The sequence below is a fragment of the Melanerpes formicivorus genome, unplaced genomic scaffold (genome assembly GCF_026170545.1).
Source record: "Melanerpes formicivorus ecotype bairdi unplaced genomic scaffold, bMelFor1.0.p_v2 SCAF_10, whole genome shotgun sequence".
In the NCBI taxonomy this organism is placed as follows: Eukaryota; Metazoa; Chordata; class Aves; order Piciformes; family Picidae; genus Melanerpes; species Melanerpes formicivorus.
In genome coordinates this window covers 999,221-1,026,147 of record NW_027142362.1, presented here as the reverse complement: position 1 = coordinate 1,026,147, position 26,927 = coordinate 999,221, and the positions used below count along the sequence as shown (strand labels likewise).

At 42.0% G+C, this 26,927-nt stretch overlaps 1 protein-coding gene across 10 annotated transcripts in view; it reads left to right on the top strand.

Moving 5' to 3' along the window:
- Positions 1-359: 359 nt before the first annotated feature.
- The window catches only part of MEF2A (myocyte enhancer factor 2A), an 89,996-nt gene continuing 63,428 nt past the window's right edge, over positions 360-26,927 (top strand). Inside the window, exons 1-3 of one of the 10 annotated variants that reach the window (XM_068143319.1) lie at positions 364-811; positions 15,849-15,884; positions 16,782-16,845. The gene's annotated coding sequence lies outside the window, so the exon portion shown is untranslated. Of the gene's footprint in view, positions 812-884; positions 904-14,696; positions 14,763-15,848; positions 15,885-16,781; positions 16,846-26,927 lie in introns of those variants that run through there. The other 9 variants (XM_068143320.1, XM_068143321.1, XM_068143322.1 and 6 more) reach the window with 9 other exon arrangements.

Sequence of the window (26,927 nt, the reverse complement as noted above, 5' to 3'; positions counted from 1 at the left end):
CCCGGGCTGGGCCCAGCCCTGGTCGGGGCCAGCAGCTCTGCGCAGGCGCCCCTCCGGGGCGGGGCGGGGCGAGCCGGGCCGGGCCCGGCTACGTGCGTCACTAGAGGCGCAGAAGGCCAGGCCCTTATGCGCAGGCGGCACCGCCGCGGTTGGGAGGAGGCGGAACGACCAAGGGCTTCCTCCGCCGTAGGCCCGCACCTGCTCGGCTTCGATTGGCTTCCGGTTCCCCCCCGCCTTGCTGATTGGAGTCTTTCCCGTCACTCAAGCCCTCCACGTTTCGTTACGCCCCACCTACCAACTGCCTCCTGGTTGGCCGGCACCTGGGTTTCTCGCGGGCGGTGTGATTGGTGCTGCTGTCCCTTCACTCCGGCGCGGTACCCTATCGGGTCACGGCACCGCAGGAGTGGGTCGGCGGGGAGGAATGTAGAGCCGGCCGCTCCCCATGATAAAACAAAATAATCCGGCGATGCTGGTTGTGCGAACTGGGGCGCTCCCAGCGCCGCCACCAGGCGCAGCTTCACAGCGTGTTTCCCTAGGCTTTCCGCCTTGTTCCGCCCCTGCCTGGCTCGGGTGAGAGCTCTCGGCGGCTTCTGAGCCGCCAGGAGAAAACGGCGGAAGGATATAGTCGGAACGTCGCCGCTCCGCTTGAGGAGCGAGTGTGACAGGAAAAGTAGTTCCGGCCCCGATTGGGCCTTGTTTCCCAAAAATAGCGCCCAGCGGGTATCCGTCCGCCGGTGTCAGTGTCTCCTGAGGAGCCTCAGCGGGGAGGAGGCAGGAGTGGCGGCGGCGGGCAGCGAAGGGACGCGGGCGGGTGAGTGAGCCAGGGGGGTCCTTGCTTTGGGGGGGTGATCCGGAAGGGCGTTCTCTCAGCCCGGTGGCTCTGGACAGTGACGAGGGTCGGAGGCGAGTAGCGGGGTCGAAGGCAGGGGCAGCGGGTGACGGGCGGGGGCAGCCACCGAGGGGGCAGCTCGGGGTGAGGAGGGGAGAGAAAGGAGGGACGAGGAAGGTTGTCCTTCGTCCTTCCCTGCCTGCTGTTCTGCCGCTGTGCCTCACCGAGCGCGGCGGAGCCAGGGCTGCCGGCGGGGAAGTTGTGGCGGGGGAGGGGCGGGGGCGGCGGGGTCCTGCGGGTGGGCAAGTTCCCCGCGGCCGGGGCCGCTCCGCAACTTCCTGCAGTGCTGGCGCGGGGGAGGCCGAAAATGTAGGGAGCGGGCCGGCGCTGGCTGCCCGGGGGCTGGAGCAGCAGGAGGGCAGGGTGGGGTGCGAGGCCCGGCCGCTCGGGGAGCGCTTAGGTGAAAGCGGCTTCCCTTGGGGGGCCGAGTGCGGGTTGAGGGGTGCGAGGCTGGGGAGCGGGCAGCAGGAGGACCTTTTGTCCTGGCTCTCGGCAGCCACGTTGGGTGAGCGGCATCACGTTAGGGGAAGGAAAAAAACAAATAAAAGATAAAAAAGGGACCAGACAAAAAAATTTTCTTCTGGGGGGGTCTGGCGTGGAAAGCGCGAGCGAAAATGCTCGGGAGGGAAGGAAGCGAAGGTGGAAATCGCTGAAGTGGCTGCACCCCGCATGGAGGAGTGTGACAAATGGGAGGAGAAGCCGCTCGCCGGTGTGTGAACTGGGGGATGTTTTGTCGAGAGGACGAAAAGATCGAAGGTGCAGCTGTAGGATTTTGTGTTCGGCAGCTCTGTGCAGAAGTCAGGAGGATAAAAAAAAAGAGACCGTGCTGCAAAGACAGTGAAGCCTTTGAGTTTATGGAGCTGTGCTTTCTAATGGTTTTCAAAATCTGCTTCTGAGATGCTGGGTAGTGAAGAGAAGGGAGTTGCTTGGAAAAAACTAAGCCGTAGTGGCTTCTTTGACAGGTGATTAATTCAGAGTTGAGAAACCGGAGTTCTGTTGGGGGGAAAGACAGTGTAAGAGGAGGGCTTTTGTAATGCTTAGTGTAAAATTACTGTGCCCCATCGTCATGTAGAGAATGAATTTCTTATGAAGATGGGGGGCGAGGGGGTTTGGCAAGCACAAAGGAGCAACAAAGAACAATTTCGGAAGAGTAATAAAAATAATTTTTTGAGAAGTGGCTCGGAATGCTACTAGACAGTGGCTACAGGATGGGTAATGCAGGCAGGATTTCTTTTAAACCTTTTTCACAGTCACATCAATTTTTCTGTATCCAAAGCTTATGTATATAAGCTTTCAACTTAATCATGTTAATTGTCTACAGATAATCGTTCGTTGCACAAATCTTTTCCTTTTTTAGGAACTAGGTGTCTGTGTTTTCATGGGTGTTTCTGTTCCTGCTAGCTAGTGTTTAAACAACCTGCACAAAAGGTGTCAGAACAACAGTCCTGTGATCTGTGCTGTCTGGTTTTAAAATGATTCTAAATGTTTAGCTCTGTCTCCTGCAGGTAAGATTGTAATCTTCCGGTTTTTTCCGTCTTTCTGACAAGTGATTTGCATTTGGGGGAGAAGTGTGAGGTTCTTTTTAACCATTTTTCTCATTTAGGTGATAGAATACGTGCAAAATGACGTCTTTACATTACATAATTTGGAAGAGTTGTAATAAAGGATGTAATGTTAACACTTTGGGGCACTACAGGACATAATTATAAAACGATAGTTTAGAATTTTGCACTTGTTTAGCATAAAGAAATGAGAGGATGGAACAATTTGTCGTGATGTGAAGGGTTTATTTTTAATAGTGCTGGCCAATTGGAGATGAGCTTTTTTCTTTTTTTTTTTTTTTTGACTGAGGGCATTCATTTTGGAATTTAGGAAGGAAAATAACCCAGTGCCCTGGTTAGTTATTTTTCTTCTCCATAATTCTGTTCTAAATCTGTAGCTGACATAGTCCACCAGCGGTAATAGAGGACTGTTGTTGTAAATGAGAAGAATGAGAGGGGCAGGATCTGCTTCAGAAGGATTTCAGAGTGGATGGCAGTCTCTGCTAGCATAGCTCACCTAGGCCAGTTTTGACGTGCTGGCATTTGCAGCCATTTATTTGTGAGAGGACGCTTACAGATTGTAAGGCTAAGGTAGAAACGTGTTAGCCTTTAGCTTCTGTGCTTGCTTGTTTTGCTCCGAGTTTTAAGAGTGCATTTAAACCCATGTGGTTACATCTCACTTCTACAAAGACATCTACTACATTCTACTTCTCCATCTCACTTCTTCAAGAGGAGATTGGACGTGGCACTTGGTGCCATGGTCAAGTCATGGGGTCTGTGTTGATAGGTTGGACTCGATGATTCTCGAGGTCCTTTCCAACCTAAGTTATACTGTGAAATGGGTGGGCCCACAGCATGCTTTGTGTATGTGTAGATACCTGGATTTAGATACCTATAGGTTCACATACTAGTATTTATCTCTGAAAAACAAAGGATGAAGAAATAAATGAATATTGAGTTTAATGTAGCTGGGCCAGTTGATCTATAGAATTGACTCAAGTGGGACTGGAAAGATGAGAAGGACTTGGCTGAAATAAAACTTGAAGTAATTCTAGAGAAGAGAAAGCCTTGTTATGGCAGAAGCCGTGTCTTACGTGGAGACCCTGGTTGAGCTGAAGTGTGTGTGGTTTGCCTTGAACTGGCTAACGTGGGCAGTAAAGCTTTAACAGGGTTTAGCTTAGAACGTTAGCCAAGTTTCTCAGATAACTTGTCGATGTTGTTCTGTATATTTTGGGCCCTGGGTGCTGCTCGAGAGATTCTGGGAGCACCGTGCCAGTCTGTGAACAATGCCATGCTACCTCCCTGCTGACAGTCAGGCCTGCCTTATAAAACACAGCTGGTAAACTTGCTGGCAATAGTAAAAGCAGCGTGGCATAACGCTGTGTGATGTGCAAGTCTCCGTTAGTTGGGGAAGTGTTTTGTTTATATGAGAATTATCTTGAAGTGGTAACTTGTTTGTTATGCCTTGCATGAGGTGTGACTCTGCTTCAGCTCAGTGCTTTCTGAAAAGACATTCTCTAAAGCAAGGCACTAGCACATTTTATTCACCCCACTACATTTTCTTGTATTTTGTTTTAGAGGCCACAGGATTAAATACTTTGTGTGAAAGCTTGGGCTTTGGGCCTGGTCAGTCCTAGCAGCATGCAAACACTGGGACAGACTTCTCTTCACGGGAACCAAACTTGACTTTGAATCAGTTGGAATGTCGTGTGTCTGTGCTATGTGATTTCTAAATACAGTTGCCTTAAGCTTTTCACGTTTCTTCTGTTTGAAGGATGTTATCTGACGTGTGAGGATCTGTTCTTCAGTTGGTCACATGGAACACAAGTTAAAATCTCTCCCTGATGATATGGGTGAATTCCAGGCCCTGGAATAACCAACAAAATAACAAACAAACAGCCAGGTGGAGCTGGCTCTTATCCTGAGTGTTTACAGTGTGGCTTCGGTGTCTCAGGAAATGTGCAAGATCACAACATGACTTTTTTCCCCCTTCCCCTCCCCCTTTCTTGTCTTTTTTCCCTTTTGTTGATCGTCTGGTATAAGACTATCAATGACCTAAAATACACCTAGTGACTGAACAGAATACTGTTCCTTTGAGTCAAAACTAGACTTCAGCCTTGCAGTATGATGATAACCCTCCCCCAGCATGTGTTCTGTGGTAGAGTGCCAGCTGAAAAATTATGTCGTGGAGGGTTAAATTGGTGGCCTGCAGTAGTGTAGTTTGCTTTGTCTGTTTTAAACTAAGCCTCTGATCTAGGTTTCTACTTCTTGCTCCTCCACTCATATGGTGCATTCTCATTTGAATATTTGATCTTTGAAGTTTCTGCTTGTGGAGTTGAAGGAATTAGTTTATTTATTTTTCTTCAATATTAAGGGAGTGATTTTTATGAACTATTATTTTAACTTCAGTTTAATGATTCTGTGAGAATTTTCCTGGATTTATTTATCTTTAGCTCATTGTTTTTTCTTTAGGAAGATAAAGGTGTACTCTCACCTCCATTTGACACTGAAGAGGAATTAGTGTCTTGCAAGACAACTCTGTTACTGAAGTTTCAACCTCCCCTTGCCAAAACAGTCACTGAGTTGAAGTATTTTAAATGGCATATATGGAAAATGTACTTTCTCCTTTTCTCCTTAATCTGGAGCTGCAGATTTTGGTGCAGGGGAACCTTTCCTACATCAAGCACTATGCTTTTTTCGCCCTGTATAGCAAGTCTGTATGATGAGAATACATCCTTCTGAAGTGTGTGATTAATTGAATTATTTTTTCCAGGGAGATGACTACTTTATATTCCAAATGTTACTGATGCTTAATTAGGTAGGGTCTCCCAGTTATGTTTGTCTTTGCCCCTGAAGAGCTTTGCAATTCTGCCAAAGTCCTTATAGGCCAACCTAGAGAGTTAAAAGTGTGTTCTGTATTGCTCTGTGCTCAGCTGAATTTCACTAGTAGTTACTGAGTGTTGTATCATGCCTGTGTTAAGTATACCCAGATAAAAGGAGTGTTGGGAATTACCAGCCAAGCATAGTTGGGGAAAGGTGGCTGCTGTGAGTTAAGTATCTGTGTACCAGGCACTGATGCCGAAGCAGCGTTTCTTCTTTGCCTGTGGTTTTTTCCTGCTAGTTATTTAGCTCTTTTTTTCCTTAAGAAAAGTTAGCCTTCATTCTCAAAGCGTAGAACAAGTGTAGAGTGGATGGGCTTCTGCTCATGACACTTTTACGATGATAAGGCGGGGGGTGGGGGGAGATTATTTTTTTCCCCATTTACTTGAAATCACTTCAGGTGGTTTTGAAACAGCTTAATTTGAAAACCAGTTTGCTTGCAGCACACTAATTCAGGACTTGATGAGCTGGACTGATTTTGTTGTTGTTTGACAGCTAAGCACAGACTTGTGAGAGTGTGTAAAGTGGATATGCCATCCTGATAGCTGCAGCAGTACTTGCAAGCTGTGGTCCGGGGGGGTATCAAGCACTGTACCAATACACGCAGACTTGATGTGTTGTTTGTCTGTGATCACTTAAAATGTTTGGGAAGTCAAAGGGGATAAATTATTACAGTTTTAGCTATAAAATTACATAAGTACATCTATAGCAGAGCCATGCTGTGACTCTGCTGTTAAACATTTCTTTTGTGAATATATTGGCATATGGAGTTGAGAGAGGGGATACAGATGTCACTTTAGTATCCCTTGTGATGTGTAGGAAGGTATTGTAAGTGTAAAAAGATGGAATACAGGGGATTTACAAACACTTCTAAGAGAAGAGAGTAAGGCAGTAGTTGAACCTTGAGAGACCCACACATGTACAAAAAGATGAGGGGTTGTAAAGGGCAGAACAGGTCTGCCTTTGCTGTGTCTGTTAAAGGAACCAGTGAAAGGTGTCAGGAGAAGGTGGCTTCTACTCTCTGTCATGCAAAATCTGCAATATTTGAATCCAGGAGGCTGAGATAGAAGTTGTAATAGTTTCCCTCCCCCATTATCCCAAAACCAAATGACCTTGCTTTTAAGTGGGCATCTTTCTCCAGATGTTTTCAGTTGTATTTAATTGACCATCTTGCTGTTGTGGAAAACTGGATAGTATAGCTCAGAAATACTGTGTGAGGTTATCAGTGTTAAAGACATCTTGGTTTTGGTATCATTCTTTCACAGCAACTGCCCTCTTCCTGATATGACTGCATGCATCCTGTTTCAGAAATTGCAGACTGACAAGAAGGGCTGCAAACAGGCTGTTGTATATAGCTTTATCCAGTGTGAGCTTTCAAAGCTCTGAGCCTTCTGAGGATATTTGGGAAAATGGGATGTTCCATCACTGCTGTGCTTTTATTATGTTGGCACACAGTGAGGGCAATAAACTACATTTTTCAGTAATTAAACATTTTTATCTTTCCTCAAAGCTGTTAAACTTGTGTAGTGATATGAGGGTTTAAATTTAAGTCTCTTAAATTTCTGAGCAATGTGTGTGTTTCAGGGTAAAAGAGGGGAAAGGGCAAGAGATAGACTGTTTGACTTGATGCCTACAGAAAGGGAAAGCACTGTGCTAAAATTTTTGAGCCTGTGGGCTGACAAATGACGTTTGTCCGTCTGAGTTGATAACACACCTATTGCTTGGCTAGTTGGCTTTGGGCATTTGAGGCTTTTGAGTGCAGAAGGAGGATTTCCTTTGAGGGACTTCCTTAATATCCTGCTGTGTTTCTTCTGGAGCATTAGGGGGGTTGTGGTTTGTGTTATTGTCCTCCTTGTCTTTGTAACATTCCAAATGGTGGTGTCGTAGCTTTTAGTCACTGAAACACGTATGGAGAACTTTGCTGTGAGAGATGTTGGGCTCAACTATGAAGAAAGTGTCAGCAGTAAAAGTATTAATGGCTTCCATTAGTAAACACTAAATTAGAACTTCTCCTTCAAGGGAAGGAGGCAAAAGCATGGATGGCTGAAGGGAGATGTGGTCAGTAGGTTAAGGCAGGTATTCACTGGATATGGAAAATATGGAATGTGGGTACGTTTGCAGAAGTACTAGTTATTTACTCGAGCACTCTGGAAATTCACAAGGAGTGTGTAGAGCATGTCTAGCATTGTTGAATATCAAAGAATAAAATCAGTTTTAAGCAGCTGTTTGTTGTTTTCTTTGTCACAAGTGTGAAAACTGCTAACCTGGATAGCTCTAGCTCTCAACAAAGTAGCAGCAGACTATTACTTGAATGAACTGAAATTGTAGAAGCATTTTATTTTACCAAATCTGCATTGCAGAATTAGACTGAAATACGGAGCACTTGTTCTCAGTGAAGGACACAGAGAGATTCAGGATGGCCCCCAGACTGTCATAGGTTTAATATGAGCTGAACTTCATGGGGAAGAGGGAAGGAACAAGAGTTGTAAGATAATTGTAAAATGAGCTTTTTATTATTATTACTATTTGTTTTTTAATGCTGTAGGTCAGTGTTTATCACTGTTAGATCAGCAGTGTCAAGTAAAAGTGTTCAAATGATTGAAAGTTCTGGATTTTGGGACATTAATTATTCCTGAATACTGGAGTAATTTAGATACTTTATGCAAAATAGGAGGAAAGTACTTCAGGAGATGAAATAGGGTTATGGGAGAGTTGAAAATTTCAACTATTACTGTCTTAACATTCTGAAGGATGTTCCTAGTGACTCCCAGTTGAATTGCTTTTTGCAGGCTTGTTTCCATAGGAGCCTGGGATTGACAGAGAATAATTAGGATGGATGTTGACTTGCTGGAACGAGTCCAGAGAAGGGCAAGAAAGTTGGTGAGGGGCTTGGAACACAAGCCCTATGAGGAGAGGCTGAGGGAGCTGGGGTTGCTTGGCCTGGAGAGGAGGAGACTCAGGGGTGACCTTGTTGCTCTCTGCAACTACCTGAAGGGGGGTTGTAAACAGGCAGAGGTTGGTCTCTTCTCCCAGGCAGCCAGCGCCAGAACAAGAGGACACAGTCTCAGGCTGCACCAGGGGAAGTTCAGGCTGGAGGTCAGGAAGAAGTTTTACACAGAGAGAGTGATTGCCCATTGGAATGGGCTGCCCGGGGAGGTGGTGGAGTCGCCATCACTGGAGGTGTTCAGGAGGAGACTTGACAGGGTGCTTGGTTGCATGGGTTAGTTGATTAGGTGGTGTTGGGTGATAGGTTGGACACGATGATCTTGAAGGTCTCTTCCAACCTGGTTTATTCTATTCTATTCTATTCTATAATGAAATGTGACTGGATAACCCATGGTTATCCCACAAGCTGCTTGTCAGTGAGCCTTTCTGCAGATACTTTTAGCAGGCTCTCTGTATGAGACTTCTCTAATTCAGCAGGTTGCAATCTCTTTTTTTTCTCTGTTTGTAGATTCCCCATGTGTTTTTGCTGAGGAGATGGACTCTGTACCATCAAGTTAACCCTAGTGGTGACATGCATGTTTTATAGTTCTGCTTTGAGGATGCCCTAGACTGGTCTGTGAACCCTGGTGTTTTCAAGTACGTGCATTTGCAATGAATAGTGTTAGTACAAGGGGCTTATAGAAAATGTGCTACAGATTCTGCCAGACAGTGAGAGTAATTCACTTCGGAAGAGGTGAGTGGAGAGGAAAGAAAATTGTTATGATTGAGAAGAGATACAAAGAAGAACTTGTTTCAAAAACTGGGGAGAGGACTTGCCCCATGTGAGAGATGATGATCCAAGCCCAAATCTGCTACTCTGGAGGCATGTTATGAGCCCCGGCAGCACCCTCTGGTGATCCTAACATGCTTGTGCAGCAGTTGGGGTCCTGGTTGAGCTTCTTAAGCAGTGTAACCATTAGATCTTGCCACAGGACTGAAGAAACACTTCAGAGCAAGCCAAGGCTGCGACCAACTTTGTTACTACTGGGTGATGTTTGGCTTTGTCTTTTGTTTTCTTTTTTAATTTAGCTTTGTAACTTTTGTCGAAGAGGAGGTGTAAGTCATTAAAGACTCTGCAGGCTGTCTTGTTAATACGGGCTCTAGTCAAGCATAACCAGTGTGATTACATGAGATGAAAGGATTCCAGGTTTATGGCTGGGTTGCTGAGGAGCAGAAGAACATGGTATGGGGAAGAGGGAAGAAGAAAGACAACGTGATATGAAAATTCTTATTCTCTGCAATATAGCCCCTTTATGAAATTGAAATATGACTTGCAGAAATGGTGGAAGTAAATTCAAAGACTGAGCAGTAATGGTGAACTAGAGGGTTTTCAAGTAATAAAACTTACAGAACATCCATTTCCTGTATTTTTCAACTCTTCTATTATTCCCTGATAATTCAGAGTATCCCTTCTGTACAGTGGATTTCTCTTAAGTTAGTTACATGACTTAGATGGCCTGTTAGCTGTGGCTGGTCTGAGCAGGGGTGGCTGCTGGCTGACCGAGTGATCCAGCAGAACCTGCTGCCTCTCTGGCCACACTGTAGGTCGGGTGCTTTACTGGGGGCTCTACAACTGACAGGTCAAAAATTCTGTACCATTTCTTATAAAATCTTAAAAATAATTGCTACTTTTACTGTTCTATGTAGTTAAACCCAGCCAATTAAATGAGAAGCTGTTAATGAGGGAGAATAGACTAGGATCCTGTAAACCTCATTTTACTACAAAAGCAGGTTTTGAAAGTTGTGGGTAATGGACAGTTCTGTCTGCAAGATTTTGTTGCCATCACTGATAATGCCCAACTCTTATATCAGGAAGCAGTGTTATTTTCTTAAGTGGTTTTATTTAATTTTATGTGAAAATAAATTTAAAGGTAGGATAATTTAAAGCTCCACATTCAGTTTCTTAATTTGCTTTGCTTATAATGTCTTTGATTTGATCTAAATGCAGTATTAGCTTGTGATTCATTCATTCAGCAGAATAAAGTTAAGTCCTAAACAGATCTTCATTTTGATGGTGCCTGTTTGTAAACATTTCTAAGTTGTACAGAACATTTGATTTCTTCCTACCTAGAAAGTCTGCTCAGGATGTTCGCAGACTTCTGCGGTGGTTTAGGAATTTTGTAAAGGGCATTGACTCTGGCATTTGTACTCAGGATTTGATTCTTATGATCTTAAATAGAATGAAACTCAATGGGTTGTCACTGCTATTGTCTGTCCTCTGCTTTTCCCTTGCCAGACCTTGGACCATGATTTGTGCCGTTTCAGAGAGCAGTTTGCTTCTCTTACACGTATGTTCTGGAGGTCAGGGAGCAGGAGCTTACTTGCATACAATGAAGTCAGAAGACCTGTTTGTTTAAAAACCATTTAGATGTTTCTCTTTTTTAACACCCTGTGTCTTAATCTCCTGACCCCTAATGCAAACCCCTCTTCTAAAAAGGGACAGAATAGTGGAAGGCATAGAATATTTAGAATAGACACACAATGTGAGGCTCATGTCTGTGGTTTATTGGGGACAGTCTGGATCCTAGTTTATAAAAACATGGTGTTTTTAAGGCTAAGTTGTTCAGTAATAAAACCTGCCACAATACTGCTGAAGATACTGGCTGACAAGCTCTCCAAAAGAGGTTTCAGCCTGCTTTTCCATCATACATTCCTTTAATGAAATGTTAATGAGAAGATGATCCGATAAACCTCTTGAAAACTTTGTGCAGCAAACTCAGTTATAATCTGAGCAGTTTACTTCAGATCTCTTTCAAGGCATCTGTGCTTGTTTCTGCAGCTGTCTTGCATGCATGTACATAATGCCTACAAGCAAGCCGCGAAGATTTTGGTGTATTGTTCTTCTAAGGCTTGAATGACTAACTTTCTGAAAGTGCAAGGGAAAGCAGCCCTTCATGTGAAGTTTCTTTTGTGCTTGTTACAGCTCTTAGAAGAAAGTACAGACTAAAAGAGTTGCAATCTGAGGAGGAATCCTCCAGGCTTCTAATCTTGAAGAGTTGAGATCACAATTCTTGCTTCTGTCTTATCTGTACTTCACTGCTTTTAATTCTTCATGGTCTCTTCTGCTTAATCTTAATGGCTTATAAGATACTTCACTGGCATAATTAGCTTATCTTAAAATAGTCTGTTCTGTTGGCAATTGGAACAGGGAAGGGACAGCCAGCCCAGTCACTGGGTTTCCTGTCGTGCACCCACAGAGATGTGTCAGTATTTGGGCCACAGGGGAGGAAGGAAGGAGTAGGTGAGAATGTTGTGAGGATGTAACTGGAGCTTGAACATGAATGTCCATGTGTGTTAGGATTTGCAGATGTTTTCTTGCAGAATTTTGACAACATCTAGTTAAAGTAACTAGAAATTTGTTTTAACCAAGATACAAGTGAAGTGTAATGATGATACAAAATTCAATTCCTAGGTTGTTCCTGTCATTAATTGCTTTTTATGATTGTTGCCTGAGTGTGCCTGACTTGGTTTATTGACTTTAACGCTTGAGAATGAGCCTCATCTTACCCTCAGACTCCTTGGTTCACACTTAGGAGTCATTTTGGTCTTAGACCTTTAAACTTGGAAGTGTTCTACTGTTAATTTATCTACTTAGCTGAGTCTGGTTTGAGTACTTTGTGTTGTTATCTTGTTGTCTTTTTCCAATTCCACGCAATTTTAGGCAAGGAAACAATTGTATGTATTAATGGAAACACTGTTGAAGGTGTTTATTTCTGAAGGGGTAAGCTCTGCATTGAGAAGGCATATTTCTGGAAGAGTTTGTGCTGCAGTTGTTGTAGTTGCTCCAATATTGAACAAGGGATTAGAGTACTTGTTGCTTGTTACTGTGCAGGAGAAGGAACTTGATATACAATACACTCAGGATGCTGCTTGTAATGTGATTTATTTCATATTTTCTGGAAGACATCTTTTTGTTTGGATTTCTGTAGAAGAGCATTTTTTCTCAAGTTCATAACCCCCCTCAGGTTATGCCAAGGTGCCGTGCTTTTTATTGGTTAAAAATGGATTTCTTTGTTTAGTGTGATAGAGCTGTTTGGTGTCGAGAACCTCGGCAGAAAATGTTTAAAATGCTTTCTAGAAAGTTTGTTCTGCTTGTGGATTGATAATTGTGTTCATTCTGGAATCTAACAAAACTGCTCATTGACAATTTTAGGTCTTGTATTTGTGATCTCTGAGATCCACCCAGACTTCTAAGAAATGCTTTTGTTACGTAGTGTTAGAGTTTGCAGACCGTCATTGAGAAAATAACTTTTGGACTTAGTAAGACACAGTTAAAAAATAATTTCCTGATAATGTTTGAGTTCTACTTCCAGGTGGACTTTACATGCTACCTCCATGCAGGAAGCGAGTAAAATAGTTTTAACTGTACATTAATGTCTTGCATATGCTACAAGATTTGATTCCCCCCTGTAAATGGCAGTAACTTGGCAAGTCCTACGTGTAGCTAAATGTTTATGCCAACTCTGTTTTTTTGTTGCTGGTGCTCTTAGGTACAGGAGTAGAGTTGCTGTGTAACTGGAAAGTGGAACTTGATTCTTTTCCTGTAGACCTATGCATCCCAAAAGCTTGGTATGGACATTGGTTTAGGATGGTTCAGTTTGTTACAGCAATGATTCCAGAAAACCTTTTAGACCAGATTAGATGCACTGAATTCAGTTGAAAGCTGACTTTGTTTTTTGTAACACGGGAGTTTTTGTGGTGTGTGTGTGTTGTGGTTTTTGTTTGCTTTTCTCCTCTTCCCACATTGTTTTCAGTGAATTAGTTTTGCCGTAGTGATGGTGTAACTGGTGGTGATATATTTTGATTTCCTTTTTACTATGTTTGATCTATTGAGATGAAAATGCTGCAAGCTGATGAGGTTGCTTGTGTGCTTGTTCCCTGTTATGGTATTAATGTTTATGTCTTGGTAGAAAGATTGTTAGGACAGGAACTCTAGCTCAGGAAAGCTTCCTGTATACCACTTGAAAGAGTGGTGCATTCTCACAAGAGTCCCATGGCAGTGGCTGTTTTCTTCAGTACGTGTTAGTTGCCTTTTGCTTCTGTCCTCCTTACAATACAACGTGTTGGCGGTGTTGCGGTCAGTACACGAGTTGCTGTAGCAAAACTTCCTCAAACGCTATAAAAAAGTATGTAAGCCCATGTTTGGCAAAAAACTGCTCCAGGGTTCTAATGATTCCTGACTCTGTAGGGATCTGTCTTGTCTTTTCCTGGCATTCATCTAAGCTTTTTAATCCAAGTCTTTGTCTCTTTCTCCTCTACCAAATTAAATTATTTAACTTTTATTTTAGCAATAGGAGACAATTTGAGCATAATTAAAGTAATGTATCTGTCTAAATGAGTGATACCTAATTGGATTATCATTGTTTAGAGAACATGTCTGCAATGATTCATTGTGGCGCTGCACATTTCTGTTTGAGAGGAGCAGTAAATATTGAAGTCTCACTGTTCAGTCTAATGGATATAGTGTTAGATCTGCACTTCCACTGCCACTCTTAATTTCCACAAGGAACCAGTGGGTTGAAATGCTGTTTTGGAATTCCAGGACTTTGAAGTGATCTCTAGCTCCAGTTCCATGGCAGAGAAAGGCGCACGCTGCTTGCCCACCTGACACGATCAGCCTGTGCATGGCCAGCCCTTCTCTCCTGATTCGTCTGCTGTCCCTTTTACAGGAGCTATCAGCCTTCTTAGTGGTGGGCTTCATAGTCTGCCCATGGAAAGCTGCACTCGATCTAGAGGTGCTCAGTCATTTGGATAATGAGGGAAGATAATGTCTTCATTGTTTTAATGGTTTTTCTTTGAAAGGTGTTTCTGGGTTACAGTGCTGTCTTTCTAGTCTGAGGCAATTTACATATGAAATCTAAACTTGGGAGTTTCTTCACCCAGACCTTAGATTTGTGCATCCAGTAGGTCTGTTTAGATATGCTACAACTCTACAGGCCTTACCCATTTTTCCTATGCAGAAACTTCCTTGGCTTATCATAACACTCGCTTGAAAGGCTTTCCAAGGTACTATACTGAACAACTAGGATGGGGAAAATATTATTAATTGGAGCTATTTTTCAAGTTAATAACCAAATTCAGGAAAATAGTCCTTAAGTCTGTTTAGCTAGAATTCCTCAGATGCTCTCTTAGATCCAAGGTAAAGCTCTACTGTTACAGGCGTGTGTAGACAGATAAATGCAGGCTACCTTTAAACTAGTTTAATGGAGCTGTGTAAGTGCATGGCATGTTAGGATTCCCACACAGAGAAAGCATTGACTTTTTTTATCTTTGCCACTTGAATATCCATGGTGTCATAAAATGCTCTTTAATTGTGGTACCTTAATGGGGCAAATCTGTTTCTTAATGGAGGACATGCATTAAGAGTCATATTTTTCATCTATTAAGTCTTTAGGGAATGGGGTTAATATGTTCACTGATGACTGTTCACTAGCAAGAAGTGGATGGCAGTGCACCTGTGCCTTGAGGTGGGTATATCTTACCACATGGTCTTGTGTGGTTTCTAGCTGTGAATTCCTGTTTCAGCTTTTCTCCATGCCTTTAGCAGAAGAGTGCTGCAACTATTTGATATCTTCCATTAAAACCTGCAATAATCAGCACTCACCAGCTTTTATGCTTTTCCCATTTGTTTCTTCATGAAATGTGATTTGGTCATTTTTTTAAAGTATTGTGTGAGCATATTAAGATTTTTTTTGGTTTAGCAAGCCTTGGTGCAGGAAGTGCCTTCAGAAGTAGGCTTGTAGTGCTTCATTATTATTGTGTTACAAATTTAAATGATTCATCCTTAAATGACCATATTTTGCTTTGCATATTTAATTCAGGTGATTACAATGAAGTTTGTAGTTTTCAGTAAAACTTGGAGTCCCAAAATTTGTCTGTGGTCTAGGTTGATGCCTCTTCTAAGAAGAAAGTTTTAGCTCAGTTGGCCTTTAACAAATGGGGAAGCCTGGACAGGTAAAAACTTTTGCTTCATTGTGATGGTTATGTGTGAGGAGGCTTCTGAACTGTCCAGCATACAGATCTGCTGGTGTTGCTGGTGCTGAAGATTTCTACTCCATTGTAATTTGACTTCACCAAGTGGTTGCCTGACCGATTCCTTTCTGACTCTACTCCAAATGCCTAAATCACGTCTCCCTGCCTAGGTGCAATTTAACCATCTGTTGTCCTGTTCTTTGTCAATGTGACAGGGCAGAACAGTATTTTGAAGAGGAGGTATGGCCTGAGGTGTGACTTGGCCAAAACAAAGCGATGCAAACAATTGAACCTGCGTTGCACATGATTTTTAGTGTATCTGCAACAGTCTGCAGACTTCAGCTGTGTTTTTGGTTTCTGTTTTGGGAAGTAGTTACAAGTAAACCAGAAGTATTCCTCCCCACCCCTTCTGTCTCCCTTTATCTGAGCTTTCATTCATTCCACTTCCCAGTGAAGAGATGATGAGTTTCTGTCAGATGTATCTGAAGTGGTAGTGTTTTTTCTTCTGTGAAAGCAAGTCTTGTGAATTCTGCTCTATTTCATTTTTACTTAACATCTTCAATTTTTGGTTTGTTTTCTAGTGCTTTCATGAATGAAGCTCCAGATCAGTCAGCTGGGTATGTCCCATGAAGAGATTTTTGTTCCTTTTTTTCCACCTGGGTTCTTGAAAAGTAGATGCTCTAAAACAGACCAAGTATGTGCTAATGCTTTTGGGGAAACACATCAGTTACTGTCTGATCTCAAACCCAACATCTGCATAGTTTTACATTATGCAAGCTATGCTTTTGTTCATAATCATATTAGGTAGGTTTTGATGTCTGTTTTGGGTTTTGTTTGCTTCTGAATATGAGTAACCCATAATGCATCAAACAGTTGCATACAATTTAATTCCAGATCCTTCACCAAGGTCAGTGTTTCGCATATCCTTCTACAACATTGACCATTTATTGTTCTTAATCAAAACATGTTTCACATGATCTGTAAAACTGAAGCTTTTCTCTGTAGGACTCGGATATTATTGAAGTAGAAGCACTGTTACTTCAGTTTTTACTGTATTGGTGAAATTTAGAAGCTACGTCTTTTGACGTACAGTAAGAAATATATTAATCAGAAGGACGAAAAACATGTTTTTTATAGACAAGTTGAATTTATCCAATTTCCTAGTTTCATCTTCATATTGAAGCTTATGGTTTCAGTTATTTAATTTTCTGTGGCTTTTATCAGTATTATCTATTTTGTACTTAAAATGTGCTGGTACCTTCTTGCTAATAGCAGGTCAGAATGGTCTGTAATACTTCAGTCATTAAGACAGAAAGAGAGTTCAAATAAGATGTAATGAAAAATGGGTTCAGGTCTGATGGAGATAATTAGGTGATGGCTTAAATATCTGAGCAGTAACAAGTCAAATGCACAGTTCAGGAGTGAACAATTAGAATTCAGGTAGGCTCGTGTTTTTACGACAGTTACGCAGAGGTGAAGCACGGTTCTTGAAGGTTGGTGTTTTCTCTTTGCAGTGACAGCTTCTGTGCTCCCCTGGGTTGGGGATGGGGAATTCTCACAGCAGCTGCATAGAAACCTGTAAGTGCAAAGGATGGCCCAGATTTGATGGTAAAGCTATCGGGCAGAGTACTTGTGTGTATTAGCACTTTGTCGGTATGATGCTGTTGGACCGGATAAAGTATCTCAATCATGTGCTTGTGTGTGACACTGTATGAATGCATGCTTGGTCTGTAGCTAATAGAAGTGTTTCTCCTGGTTCATGACAGAAACCTTCTCTTAAACTAGAGATTATTTCATGCCTCTAAGGTGGTCCTTTAGTACAGAAGTTGTAATGACAAAATGAAACCTGGTCAATATAGCAGAACCATACTGTAGACTTTCCCTGTAGACAGTTAGTTCCATGCTTAATGTTTGAGTCATTGAAACTGGAAGTGTTACTGTGCTGCTGTGAAAACGTGGTGTTCTGTATCTTTCTGTCAGTATGTTACTTGCAAAATGCTAGTGTTCTCTGCAGGCCAGTAGGGAATAAGTCTGGATAGTGAGCTAGTTTAAACAATCATCTACTTGAAATGCAGCCACTTACTACAACATACCTGTGCCTTTGCCTCTCTGTATTCCCATGATATGCCCATAGCATATTTTTGTGGTGGCTAATGTGGTCAACAGTTGAAAGTTCTGATTTCTAGGTATCTTCCACACAGTTGAAAGGGAGGACCATTGATCTGTGAACAATCTTCCATTTGTCACCCTTTTTGGAGTGGTCAAGGCAACATCTTTGGAAGCAGTACTGCTAAGGGCTGCATGCTAGATCAAAGATAGACCAAGCTAGACAAAAGCCTTTTCTGGCACTGGGCAGGCAAGGTTTGAGTGTGCAGCACAAGAGAGCAACCATCAGCAAAGTGTGGGAGAGCTGAGGCAGCACCCAGGGAGCCTGTTGGAATGCCTCTGGGGAGTGTTGGGACCATGGCGGGCAGATGGGGTGGGCAAACAGGTGTAACTCTGTCAGTGGGCAAGGGAAGACCAACACATTTCATCTGTCGGGACTCTTGTAAAGCCTTTGATGCAGTCTTCCACAACATTCTTCTCCCTGAGATGGAGATACAGATTTGATGGGTGGACTGTCTAGTGGCTAAAGAATTGGTTGGATGATTGCATCCGAGGGGTAGTGGTCAATGGCTTGATGTCCAGATGAAGGTGGGTGACAGGTGATGTCCCTCAAGGGTCTGTAGTGGGACCAGTGCTGTTTATGTTCACCCTTGACAAGTTTGCAGGTGATACCACGCTCAGTGGTGTGGTTGATGAGTCTGAAGGATGGGATTCCACCCAGGCTGGGGAGGTGGACTGAGAAGAATCTCATGAGGTTCAGTAAGGCAAAGAGTAAGTTCCTGCACCTAGGTCAGGGCAATCATAGATAGCAGTACAGCCTGCGGGATGACGAAATTGAGAGCAGCCCTGCAGAAAAGGACTTGGGGGTGCTGGTGGATGAGAAGCTGAATGTGAGCCAAGAGTTTGTGTTTGTGGCCTAGAAGGCCAGTTGCATCCTATGCTCCATCAAGTGTGGCCAGCAGATCAGTAGAAGTGATTCTGCCCCTATGCTCGGTTCTGGTGAGATCTCACCTGAAGTGTTCTGTCCATCTCTGGAGCCCTCAACAAATGAAGGGCATGGACTTGGTGGATTGGGTCCAGAGGAGGGCCATGATCGTGGGGCTGGATCACCTGTCCTATGAAGACAGGCTGAGGGAACGGAGGTTGTTTGAAATTAGAGAAGAATAGATGTAGGTTGGGTGTTAGGAACAAGCTCTTTACCATGAGGGTGGTGGAACATCGGAACAGGTTGCCCAAGGAGGTAGTTGAGGCCCTCTCCCTGGAGATATTGAAAGTTAGGCTTGACAAGGCTCTGAGCAACCTGATCTAATGTAGGATGTTCCTGCTGACTGCCAGAGGGTTGGACTAGATGACCTTTGGAGGTCCCTTCAAACCCAAACCATTCTATGAGTCTATGAATCTCGCAAGGATTGCAGTAACTGTGTCAAGATGTGCTTATAGCATGCAGCAAACAGCTACTCAAGCTGCAGCTGCCTATGTAAGCTAGCTGCTGTGGATATGGTTTCAGCAGAGTAGCAGTAGTCTGAGATTTCTGTGTGGGCTATTTACTACAGGTCTGTATGTTGTCCCCTGCCTCCAGCTTCAGTGCTGAAGCTTACTGTGATTATGCTCTTGCCAGTAAGTATTTCAGTTTTGAGCTGTGTCTTCCTCTGTGCTTATGAAAAGCAAAGCATTAATGTGTATTCTTCCAGCAACTATGGATACTTTATTCTAAAGTCTCTTGACTTCTGTGACCAAGTTGCTTCCCTTTTAGTTTAGCGTTCTCCAAGGCAGCAGTCTGAAGCCTTAAAACAGCCTCTCTGAAATGTCCTCTTGTGTGTCTCTGGGCAGCTTTTAGAAGAGATTGCCTTCCTTTCCCCACTAAGCTGTTAAAGCAAACCACAGCCCAGATTTGTTTGCGCTTTTTACATGCCACTGTGCGTTCTTCTTTATATGTCAATGTATGTAGACAATGTGTGGAGTTTTTATGTATCTTTGATAGACAACATCTGCTATCAAACTCTTACCATGGTATGCATTGGTACTTGTTTAAAATGTGGTTTAGAAGTTACTGTGTACCCAGTTAGTTTAATAAACCAATAAAATATTTCAGATATAGGTGAATGTCTTACCCAGTTAGTAACGATTTCCTGGTTTGAATTTCATCAGTCTTGCATGTTGTGTACAGACTATAATCCTGTGACCTTTTCCTTAAATTTCCACAGCAGTAAGACAATCCAATTAGATTTCGGTTTTGAATCTTAAAAACTCATAACATAGATAACATAAATGCAAGGCTTACTTGTGTGTTCTGAAATAGTAAATGGGTTAAAGTAGCTTTGGCATACTTAGTTCTCTGTTGGCATAGTTTTTCCTTTGGTTGGTTGGAATGTGAGGCCTCTTCATATATTTGCTGTAGCAGAACTGAACTCTAATGTTGCTTCTAGGAGAAATTTAATACAAGCAACTTGTACAGAACTGACCTGCTGCTGTGATAGCATCTCGTCTATTTAGCATGCATATGTCTAGTTACCACGTGATCTTAATCAAGTGAAAGACACAAGGAAACTCTAAAAAGTTAGGATTTCTCTGAATGTTTTCAGGGTTCTGTTGATTAAATAAAATGTTATCAAATGATTTGAAGAGACTCAGTTTGTAACAGATGTAACCACCTGCAGAATTGGGACTGATGGAGCATTGTGTCTGTAGCAGTGTGAGAGAGGACTGTGAATTGAAATGCAGTGGGATTTTTTGGAGTCATTTGTTTGGGTTGTAGGCTGCTATGATCCAATTTTCTGCTGCCCTGATGACTAAAGATCAATTTTTTTAAAATCAAATCTGAAAATAGCAATCTGTTCCTTACTTTTAAGAAAGGCCCCAAGTGTAAATTTCAGCAGTGCTGTGATAGTGTCAGAATTTTTTTGGTGTCATCTGTGCGTAAGAGCTAATGTGTCAGTGCCATGCCTTCTGCAGATTTAACAAGTCACCATTTGGGAGGTGATACACAGGGAAGAGTGGCATACAGAAGTCCTCTATGAAGACAGCATTGCAAGGTGGATGGTATCTTTAATGGAATGTAATCTTTTTGTGGTTCAAAATCCTAATGAAGTTTAACACCATTTCCTCTGCTGGTTTGTTGCTGAAAGTGTGATGTTGATGTTGCTTTACTCGTCAGAGTCTTTTCATGTCTCGTGCTGAGCAGAGTAGGATAACTTGCTCAGTGTCTCCTGTTTCTTGCACGCTAAATGGTGCTGTGCAGTAACAGTATTCTTCTGGCAGTGCAGCTACGGGCCCAGGTGAATAAACATGTCCTAGTGAATCTAAGCATCAGAATGGAGCTTTAATACTGAATAGAGGACAACATGTTTTCTAACAACTCATTGCTAAGGGATTTACTTAGGCTCAGACTTGCACGATTGCCTTCCTTAAGCTTGAAGATTCAAGTGGGTTCTGAATGCTTTGGGAGTTTGTTTCTTCTTCAGTGCAGTGGTCACACATCATGCCAGTGGGGCTTGGCTAAAAGCAAAATGAAGGGCTCCACCTCCCCCAGCTCTGATTTAACTTGTACATCTCCCAGCTAGTAACTTGTTCCGCTTCTTCCTGTTGAGAAGGCTGTGTAGGCACTTTCTTCCAGATAATAGGTTGTTGGATTTTGATGCTATTTCTCTAAACAAATTTTCATTATGTGGCTTCTTCAAGGTCGAAGGTGTTTTCTGTCACATTCTTTAGTTTTGGTAAATACTGCATTTGCAGAAAAATTACAGGGAAGCACAGTGGGTTTTCTTTGGAGTACTTCAAGGACATAAATAGAAAAACAAAGGAAATTATCTTAAAGTTCCTGAATTAATAACACAATAAAATAACAAGGTCCCTTTAGAGTTCCCATTTTGTTTTTCTGTAACAGCCTGCATCTGAGATACTGAAGAACCACCAGTGAAAACTCAGACCTTGAGAAAAAGCTGAGTTGTTCAGAGTGGGGTTGTCAGTGCTATTGGCAAATAGTTATTCATTTCAGTTTTGTGATTTAGCTTGCTTTTTCTAAGATGGCTCTTCCAAGTTTCTGTTATACGAATTAAGTCTTATGCTTAGTTGATTCTGTTTTCAGAAGGCCGAAGAATGCCATGTGCATCCTTGAGAGACCTTCCCTTAAGGTGAAATCCTTAAAAGTGAATGAGAACTCTCTTCTTCTTAATGTCTGTTTGAATCTACTAAATTCAGAAAGCCATGTCTGTGTCTTGTTCTGTGCTTCGTGGCATCAAATGAGGTAAAATGCCATAGGTAGAGCTCCCTACAGATAAACTTACTGTTAACTCTTTCTCTGCTGCTGCTGTCCATCATGTGCTTTTCTTTTCTTTTTGAGAACTTTAATGCCTTTCTACTGGCTATATGAGGTGAACATATTTACTGAAGTGAACTTGGACTCATTCCAAGAAAGAACAAACAGTGAGACTTGAGAGCTGTCTTGCCTCCTATGGGAAGACTATAGGGAAGATTACCATCCTGTTCAGGAGTATTTTGGCTTCAGTTCCACCAACTGAAAGAATTAAGCATGGGATCTCATTTGTATAAAGTGAGATTTTGAGTTGGAGGATTCAGTATATAGTGTAAGTGATCTTCCTTTCCATGCCCCAACTGACATCTTGCAAATAATGCATATAGACTGACTTAGCAGCATTAAAATGCCAGGGCAGAAATCTTAGTTTGCTGCTCAGTACACCGCTGCTTTCTAGCTGCTGTACTACTATGCAATAGACCAAGCTTCTGCAGCTTGTCAGCAACTGATGCCTACAAAGGCCTGCTCTCTCTGAAGGCTTGTTAATGTTGTTAATTGGGTATTACCATCGAAATTAAATGCGTTCTACGACTGAAGGAAAATCTGCAAGAAGCTTGAAGGAAGAATCTCTGCAGTGTTGGCTGACATGACATGCTAAGAGTAGTGCCTGCTAGAAGTACAGGGTAAGCTTGTTTCGATTCATATCTTCCCCCTGAAAGCAGGCAAATATTTACAGTGTGAAGGATGTCTCCACCCCTCCCTGCAGTGAAGCTGTGTGCTGGATTAAATGATGACATTGTCTGTTGGTGAATTCTTCACCATCTAAACATAATCAGAGGTGTGTCTGTGTGGTGGTAAAAATCTATTGGCTTCAGATGAAATCATATGCTGAAGTTTTGAGAACTAGGTCTGACTCAGTGGTCAAGATTTTGGGCTGTACTAAGACATCTCAGTTTTAGATCTCACAAATAATCATTTAGCAGCCTGATGAAATTGCTGGAAAACAGCTATCAATCTGAAGTTAGCCTGGACTCCAGAGAGAGTTGCTGCAAAGATACCTTTATTCCAGTAGGAAGAAAGAATTTTGTTACCTTTGTCCTTGTTTGTTGCTTTGGTTTTAATTTTCTTTCTTTAAGTCTGAATACATTTCCTTGCAACTTCTGTAATTCTACCTAAAACAAAGGGATATGAGCACTGAGAGGAAAGCAATACTCTGTTACAATGTCAGCTCTTGGACAAGTCCACTTTATTAATTCTTTCATCATTTATGTGCTGGCAGGAGTATCTCGTGTTTTTGCACAGGTTTTTTTTCATGTTTCCTGTAAGTTGATTGTGTAGCTTTTATTATTGGCCTCATGTACAAAATCTACAAAGCACAAGTTAGGGGAGAAGGTGCTGAGCTGCGTAAGGGTGTGAAAGGATGGGACTGAATGCTGGAAGCTTCTTCTTGCAGTACAACTTGTAGCCAGAGTTACAGTTTAGGTACTGTATATGTGTATGTTGCAATGATGTTTAGTAGATAATGGACATTTTCAGAGTGATCTGTGAAAGCAGGTATGTTCAAAGGTGCATCAATGTTATTGAGAGGAAAATATGCTTTTAATGCAGAAAAAGCAAGAGCAGGGCAGGTGAACATACTGGGCTCTAGCTGCACTGTCCCTTGTAGGCTCTGCCTTTGCTGATGCAGGTGAAATTGGAGACTGTGAGCGCTGGTATCTGCTCTTTGCCAGCTAGCTGTCAATATTTATTGCTTCAGCTGCTGCAGGACTTCCAGTCAGCATGTGAAAGACAGTTTTAATGTCCTGAAGGCCTGGAGTATGCAACAATAACTTTTTTAGGAGCTAAGAATTCTTGTAGGTGTAAGGAGGTTTCTAAGCAGATTCTTGAAAGTCACATCCACACTGCATGCCAGTTCACTGTTTCACTTTTCTGTTTATATAACTTACAGATTTGTTCCCTGATTATTTACTTGGTGTAAAAAGAGATGCAAAATAACTAAGATGGCATCTGATTTTAGCAGAATCCACTCGCAGTAATATGTTTAATATGCAAGGTTTTATGTTTGATTGTTTGGTTTTGCTTAAGGAAATAAGTGTATAGGGTTTTCGTGAAGACAATGTTTTGTTGCCATACCAGAAAGGAAAGGAAAAGGTTACAGATTCTTCCTGGTGTACTGTGGTGATAATGTTAGAATAAAGACATTAATTTCCGTATCTAAATGTCTTATCACTTCACATGCAGGAATTTATCACTGGATTTAACCACTCATTTCTCCAAGCTCAAAGGTTGACCAAAGTGTCTGAACTTGCACATTGCGCACTTCCATCTAACAGGGCTACAGACTGTGTCAAAGATTCTTATAGTGGGATGCAGCTGCTCTTACCAAAATAAAATACTGCTGTTTATGTTAAGTGCAGTGATTAGAGCTAATAGCTTCAAGAAGTCTAACTGATACATATTTGCTTTACTGCTGAAATACAGTTCCTGCATCTTTTAGCTAGGTTTTTGTTCGAGATGGACAAGACAACTGTATGGATGGAAGGGATCCAGCTGTGTGTGTGAAATGGGCACTACTTTGTCGTTTTCATAGTATAAGTCAGTGATGCAATAATTAAGTGCTGAGATTTCCACTTTGACCATCTAATAGTGCAAGAAACTGAGGCTGATCATCTACACCTCATTTCTGAAGTGTTTTCAAACGGGTTTCTTAGCATTTCTGGTTGTTTCTGTGGTGGTGAGGATAATAACTTGTTTCCAGAATCAGGATATAAGCTGTGTGTGACTGTATTATTTTATTCATTTAATGCATCATTGCAGGTCTGGATGGCCAGCTACATTTTAGTCTCTGCTTTCTGACCTATCCTGGTTTCTGTCAGGTCTAGGAAGTCATTGCATTAGATAGCACTTGGCTGACTAAGTAGTGAAGATGATGTCTGCCTTACAGTTTCAAAAAGCTTGCATTTGCATCTAACGCTTCATGTCAGAGTTAAAATGAATATGCTTGCTTAAATGGCAGAGGTTTTCAGTAAGGGAAGTCTCTGATGATCTGAGCCTGTCTGGGCTTCTGCTTCACATCTTGGGCTACTTAATATAATTGAGAATAGGCCAGCTGCCCTACATGTACATTGCAATTCAGCTTTTGTTTTACCTGGCTTTTCTTGACATTCCTTACTCTTCTTGAGCTCTTCAGTGAGGGCTTTGTTTATTTACATATGAATCACTTTGTTGATTCTTGCTTGGGACCTCAAATTTTTGTGCTCCTTCATTTTTGTCAGCTGTTGTCTTCTTGTTCAGAGCTTTTTGGTGGCTCTGTTTATGCAACAGGGTTTGCTGACATGAAGGGAAATGAAGAGATTTTCTAAGTTTTGGGGACTTGTGCTTTTAATACAGTAATGGGGACAACTGGGTCAGACTACTCTCTATTTATAGTCTCTGAATATTTCATTCCAGAAGCTATTGAAACATAGTTTAAAACATCTTGCTATGCACTGCTTGAATCATGGAACTTTGCTGTGAAGCTTTAATGTTTGTAAGGATCAAATGACATTAAGTTTTCTGTTTGGGGCAAGCTGCAAGAAAGGTGAAATATTTTATCTGCTCTCTTGCAGGTATAGCATGTAGCAGAATTACTGCAGCATTGTCATTTCCACTTACTAACTAAAACATGTTAACTGACTGTGGTACTTGTTTTCCTTGCAATGGCAACAAACCAGCATCCAAAGTTACTTAGTTTTAAAATGTGCTTTCTATTAGGAGAACAGTTCTTATCTGAAAACTCAGTGTATTGTGATCAGGGGAGTTTAGGTAACATGCTTGCAAGTGAATCAAAGTGGCTTGATTAATATTAATGACATGTGAATGTCCAGACTACCAGATACCACCTGCCAATAAAGAAAAAAAATTGATGTGCAGGAGCAGCAAATACTGTGAGTAGTGTTCTTGCTTCTTTTCTTAGTAGAAACTGGGTTTACTACAGTATTTTTAGGTGTTTGGTTTTGTATCTTAATGTAGCTAATTTTTGTTTTCAGTGGCCTGCCTTGAGGGGGAGGCTGATAGGTGGGTAAAGAGGTTAGTGAAGTACTTGAGTCAGTAAAATATTTTTAGGTCTAAGGAATTTCAGTCTAGGTTGCTTTCAAAAAGGGGTGCTGAAATTAGAAAGCCTTCATGCATGTTTAGAAAGGGCCTTTCCTGTGATCTGCTGTAGCCAGCAGTAATGGTGTTTTACTTAAATATAATAGGACTGTTTGCTTGAAAGGATGCAGGGATGGGAATAATTCACTGAAATATGGTTTAAATATCTTAGAAGTACAGTACAACTTTTTTTATTTAGGAATTTGAACTGATGATGTATCTGTGTTGTAAGAGAGATTGAGTTTCTGAACAAAGCCTATAGCAGCCGCAGAAAAGAATTTACCACTAATCTGTTAGAAACATGTAGGCGTCTTTATGGTTTACTGAAAGTCTTACTGAGGCATGCAGGCTGTTTGAGGCACTGTGTTGTCGTGTCTGTCTGGTTTATAATTGTTGCACTTCAACAATATGACTGCATGCTGTCATTTAATCAGACATCAAATACATTATCAAGAAAGCTCTTGGATAATTGTTCAGTGAGTTACAGCGTCTTAAATTCTTTGATGTGTGATATTTCTTCTATTTGTTGTTGGTTTTCCTGCCCTGCTCTCTTTAAAAGGAGAGTGTCTGTATCATGTGGAAGACTGGAAATAAGGATTTGGTGAGAGAGAGAAAGTATGTGTGATTGTGGAGACTACCTCTCATAGCAGGTTACAGAAAAAAATCCACCCAAACAAAAAGCCAACCAAAACCACCCACCAAAAAGCCAAACAGAAGTTCCTCAAATGGAAGTTGGGCAAGAAACTTGGAGCCTGCAGCTTGTGCAGAGCACATAGAAAAGCTGATGGATCAGGAAGAAGCAGATAGTTAAAAAGGAGCAAAACCTTGGGAAGAAGTTTCCCAGGTACAAAATGGGACCACATAGCAATCTGTATCATAAAGCCACTGTTGGCCGAAGTCAAACTAGGAAACAAAGGCCTGTCGTGCAGAGGCACAGGAAAGAATCTTGTTTGTGGTCCCTCTGTGTTTTCATGCTCTTATCTACTCGTGTTTTCCCTTGTTAAGAACTTTAATAAAATCTGGTACTTTTTAGTTCAAAGTCTCGTTTGAGGCAGCTCTCTATAGCACAAGGTGTAAGCAGAGGCATGGAAAAGCTGTGGCTGCCTTTGTATCCCATTACATTCCTGCAGCCAGATGTAAATGTTTTTGATTCCTTTAATGTTTGTTCAGT